The 5,846-nt window shown below is 28.8% G+C and overlaps 1 non-coding gene across 1 annotated transcript; it reads right to left on the reverse strand.

The window, feature by feature from the left end:
* Positions 1-3,907: 3,907 nt before the first annotated feature.
* Positions 3,908-3,979, reverse strand: Trnap-agg. The gene has a single exon. It is a non-coding gene; the product is annotated as a tRNA-Pro (tRNA).
* Positions 3,980-5,846: the final 1,867 nt, after the last annotated feature.

Genomic DNA, 5,846 nt, shown 5'->3' on the forward strand with positions numbered 1-5,846 from the left:
AGAAAAAGGGTTGTTGTGAGTGTTCTGCGATAGGAAACATATAAGTAGAACAAAGTACAATATATATCTATATTGTATTAAAACAGGATAGAGAATGCCTCAAGGGAAACTGAATGAGTGATGGGACACACGGGAGAAGAGAGATAACGTATATTATATGTATGAAGGGGTTATTTACTCTGTAGGGGATGATGATAGTTGGAGAGTTTTTAGAGAGATGACAAGAAGAGTAGAGAGTATAGTGTGTAAGAGAGGGATTGAATAAGATACTGGCTTATAGTGGAATAAAGCAGAGCTCACATGATAGTAACCCGAGAAGTCAACAAGTGCAGGCAGGCACAGTACCTACACAGGCATTACGTATGGCATTAGTTTTATTTTTTTTATCATTATTTTTCGAAAAAGAATAATATAACAGCTTACTAGATTATTATTATTCATTAAAGAAAATTAAACATTATTCGTGGATAATAATAGCTAGAATTTCTGACTTTACTATTCGTTCATAATAAGAGCTAGAAATATCAAAAGTTTTTTTTAAAGACGACTGAATTTTAGATATTTTTTTCTTATTGGAATTGGATAATAATAATAAGGAAAATTTAACGTTGCTAAGATCGTGTCAACTATTATACCAGTAATTTAAAAAAAGAAAACTTTTTCAAATTCTTTTGGATGTGTGTTCAGTTTTATTATTAAAGAATATAATTCTAATTTGTCAGTCCAAAATTTGGTTGCTTTATCGACGTGCATCCATTAAAATATCCATTAAAATCCTTCAAATTAACTGTCGAAAATTTGCGAACTCTCGTATTAATTTCTCATTGAAACATGAAATAAAAAATCTCCTTGACGATATGCCAAGTTCTCATTCTATGGACTAGGATCAGCAGATGGACTAGAGCGAAGGTATTAAATTAAAAGTACATAGATATTGTATTCAAATAAATTATAGTGCTGACAGAATTTTGATAATTATAGCCTCTTAAAAATGGGAAATTTTAAGATTAATTTATCTCAAAATTAAGGACGTACGAGCACTAGGGCAATTGATAATAAAGTCTAGATTTTTTTTATATATAAGTTGAGTTTAGCGTAAATCGATTATGAAAATTTTAGGGGGAGCCCGATGATTTAAATAAATAAATGATCAAAAGAAGACATATTTAACATTGGTTTTATGGGAAAACGGTAGATGGATTAGGTAAATGTTCCATAGATTTCTCCAAAACTAGTTCGCAGATATTTAAAAAAAAAAATTGTTTACATCAAAATTCAAACCTATATAAGTTATTGAAAACTAAACGGTAAAAGGGATATAAATTTAACAAAAATATATTTTTTCGTTACATAATAATAAACGTAAGATATGTTATATAATTTTAAGTTGAAAAATTCTCAAACTTTTCGCATTCACGGTAAGAAATTTTTGCGAGTATCACTACGTCAGTATCGGTGTGAACGCCATACTGATTTAGCCATTGAGGGAATAGTAACATTCGCCGACCATACTGGTTGGTGATACCCACAATACTTCTGGTGGATATTCCAATTCAATACTAATTTATTACTTATTCTTTGTTACTTATCGTGTACTTTGGATCATAATGGCCTAAGTCATTATTTAATTTCTCAAGATTTGTATCACTTACTGGGATGTCTTTTATTGCAAACGTACTATCAGCAAAGTGGAGGTCTTGCTTTTAAGTTTGTGCGAAGTCTATACGAAAAACATCAATATATGCCACTTTCCTTAATATTTCGTATTTATGTACTTATAAAACCACAAATATCTTCAAAAGATGTCGTTTCAAATGGAAGACCATTGGCCGATGGTATTGAACATTTAAGAATTTTATATATTCTTGTCTCTTCATACATACATTTAGACCATAAGCCCATAATGATGCATAATTTACATGATTCATTTGGTCTACCATTTGCAAAATTGATTAAGGTACTTAAAATATAATTCACACACGCGAAAGGGAATGCTTGACACCTATTTTACCACATTTTAATTAACTCGTCTTCGAGTGTGTCTGTTTGGGGTCAATTCATTTTAAACTAACTTTTCGATGAGCTGATAACTTGAAATTTTGAACATAGATAACGATAATAATAACTGTTCAGAGGATAATTTTCGGAGCAGGCAAATAAATTTATGGGTTTCATAAGTTTGACCGCTATGTTTGTATGTCTGTGTGTTTTTCTGTCTGAGGCATCGTAGCGCCTAAACGGATGAACCGATTTTATTTTTTTTGGTTCATTTGGAAGGTATATTTGACGCAGAGTGTTCTAAGCTATGTTTCATGTACGAGAGTTTTGTACCCAATTTTAACATATAAAATAAATAAACTCAAATATTTCAATTTCAATTTAAATATTTCCAAAATTGTCCCAAAAATGATCTAAGTAGCTCTCTAAGTATCCTTTTCATCTCATCTGATGTCCTGGACCATCACTTTGATATTGATTTAAGAAAGAGTGTTATAAGTTCAAAGTGTTTATCTGCGTCCGTGTTGAGAACATTTTATAGCTAAGTTTCAAAAATCGGCTTACAAAAATTAAGTCGCATTTGTCAGAGGTTTTTTAAATTTTGTAAATTTCACTTGTTATATATTATTGAATTTACCTTATCAATCCTCAAAATGGTACAAAAAACCCAGAAATTTCACTCATTGTGGGCGCTTGGTCTAATATACATATCCAGAGTGTGTTCGGTGTAGATATACATTCATATATATGATGGTATTAAGTAATGTTAATAAAATTTTAATACCATCATAAACACGAAATAAAAATTTCGCATAAATTTCACAAAAGAAAATGGTTTTTTTTATTTAAAAGAAAAAAAAAATCATACAGAAAAAAAGTTTTAACTTTTATTTACAATAAATATGTAAAATTTGATGCAATAATTCAGAGATGGTCGAAAATATTTGTACTAGATTTAAGTTTTGTACTAAATTTTTTGCTTTTAGTCTCTTAAAAATAATCGTATCTAATATTGAAGCTTCATTACTTACACAATGATCTTATTAATGTTAAGATTTTATGTGGTAATCATCCTCAGAGAGTCCTGTATTGTTTTATCTTGTTTAATTTTTTTATTGTTTTTTGAAAATGAAACACCAAAACTTTTTTTCGATGAACATATTTTGAAGACTACTTCTTCTTCTATTCGAAGTATTGCTATAATAACCACTTTTGTCTCATAGAAGATAATTTTTTTAATATCTGTGCGTTTTAATTTAAAAAGGATTATTTTAGATATTGCTGAGGTATTATTTTCTACTCAGATAAAAAGTTTACTTGACGTAGAAAATTTTTTCTTGAACCAAGGATATTTAATGAAGATAAAAACATTCTTGGATCGAGAAGACAGTTATTTGAGGTCAGGTTCCTGTTTCGAGAAAATATTTATGTTTCGTTTTTCCCTGTAAAATACAAACAATTTTATTTTATCAAAAATACGTTTTTTTCTGTGTAGTCGTTGAGAAACAGAAGCTTGATCCATAGAACTTTATCAATAAGAATCCTGTAAACTTAGTATTAATAGTATTAATATTCTCTTATCCTGTGAATAAGAAAAAATAAAATATTAATCTTATAAAAATCCTGTGGATACCTGGGTATTATTCTTTGAATCATCAAACTGTAATTTATAGTTTTGAAAATTCAACTGAATTTCTGTTGATTTTATCAAAAGGAAAATATCTTTAATTAAGTACGATTTTATTTTGGTATAAGCTGTCAGTCCATCAATTTTCTAAATTTAATGGAAATAGAACAATTCATTTAATACATAATTGTATCAAAATTAGCTTTATATAATTCTAGTTACGGTTTTGTAATAAACGAAAATCAATTATTATTAGCTATATGATGAAAAAAAATATTACTAGGGCTCAGCCGGGATTTGAACCCGGGACCTCTCGCACCCTAAGCGAAAATCATACCCCTAGACCACTGAGCCTACGTATAAAACAATTCTTCTACTGTACAAATTCCTTATACAAAATTTTTTTATTTATTTATGGGTCTGTAACGAATGCAAATAAAATACATATTAGATAAAGGTTTTGCTATTCTAACTAAGTTTTATATTTTAGCCATTTTGCGTTAATAGATAAAAAATAAAAAACCCGAATGTGTAAAGTAAAATCTTAAAAGGGATAAACAAATCCAGTAGTTTACATAACGACTTTAACAGTCGGGGTCCAATGTTTCTTCTTGTTTCTGCTTTTTCATATTTTATTTTATACAGTCGGATTTTTATTTTTTTGATTATTTGCTTTAATTTAGAATTTTTAGTGTCCCAGCACTAAAAAAAAACTCTCTCGTTTTGCTGTATTAAAACTTTTAAGCCCATTTATTCGTCCTAATTAAATTTAAACGGGTAAGTTATATATATATTTTTGTAATCCCCTTTTAATTTTGATACCCTACTCGATAGGTTTTGTTAATTTTTTTTTATAAACGTGTTACTATTTCGCTTCAAAAATTCGCCATTTTATTTTTTCTTGTCAAAAACCTATCTAAGAACAGAACAGAGTTATTAGACAAATATATCTTAAATATTGAAATCCATTCAGCCGTTTGGAAGATGCGAGGAAATAAGATACACACGAAAAACATAACCACTCCTCGACAGTCGGGTAACAAGATAGATGATTATTGCTAACATTGTTTTTTCATAGGTCTAACATAATAAAATATAAAAATTATGTGCCTTTTGCTCAACCTACATGCATCTGGTTCGTCCACAATTTAGAAGGAAGTTAATTTGTGATTTTTTGGTATCGAATATTAAAAAAAATTATTATATGTAAATAAAAAAAAAAAAGAAATGTACACAGTTTTAGTAAGTTTTCATTTTTGTATTTGAAGTAGTGGTTGTAGCTAGTATTTGGAGCAAAAAAAAATATATACCCAATACATATAGGAATATTGCACTTAGACATGAATGTATATGAACATCAAGTATAGAGTACTATTTAGAAATGTAGCTGTACCGTACGTAAACTCACCAACTTTTATATTATAGCCAGTGTTGCCATCTTTCAACTCTAAGGTCCACTAAACAGGTGATAGAAAACCACTAGAAAACAACTAGAGAGCAATAATATTGCTAGAAATGGTATTAAAATATTCAATTATTTAAATTATTTTCCCACTAAAGGTAGAAAAATAGTAGAAAAAAACCACTAGTTTTAGTGGTAAAACTACTAAGTTGACAACACTGATTATAGCACAGGGATGGCCAAGCTCCTTGATAGTTCGAGCTATTTTTCAAAATTTCAAAATTTGAAATTTATAAAATGTTCAGTGTATCAATGTCAGATAATTTTTGTGAGATCAGATATCCTTTGGCTGAAATCTCCGATATTCTTTTATTAGCAGGACCTCCACTAAAAGAAACAGATCGAGAGGCGTCGTGGAACACCCGGCGGGAACTTTATTCCTTTCGTACTTTGTTACCTTATAAATGCAGCTCTTACTTTTTTATTGACAAGATATTTTTTTCTGAAAATTTAAGGTATTAATTTTAGAAGTCAAATACTTGAATTCTTTAACGAATTTAATTTTATACCTACTTTTAGTTTTTACTGTATGAAATAATTGTAATATTAGTTTAAAAAAGATGTACTTCTGATTTAGTAGTCAACCCAAAGTTTTCTTTAACTTCTGATAACTTTCTCAAATTCATCTTTTTAAACGAAAAAACATAAGTTTTGACAAAAAATACAAATTGACAGTTATAAAAAATTTTGCATTTTCTCAAAATTCATGGCAACCCGAATCGATTGTAAAAGTTTTAGTTTCCTAGAAAACCTTTCAAT

This window comes from Chrysoperla carnea, chromosome 4 (genome assembly GCF_905475395.1).
Source record: "Chrysoperla carnea chromosome 4, inChrCarn1.1, whole genome shotgun sequence".
In the NCBI taxonomy this organism is placed as follows: domain Eukaryota; kingdom Metazoa; phylum Arthropoda; class Insecta; order Neuroptera; family Chrysopidae; genus Chrysoperla; species Chrysoperla carnea.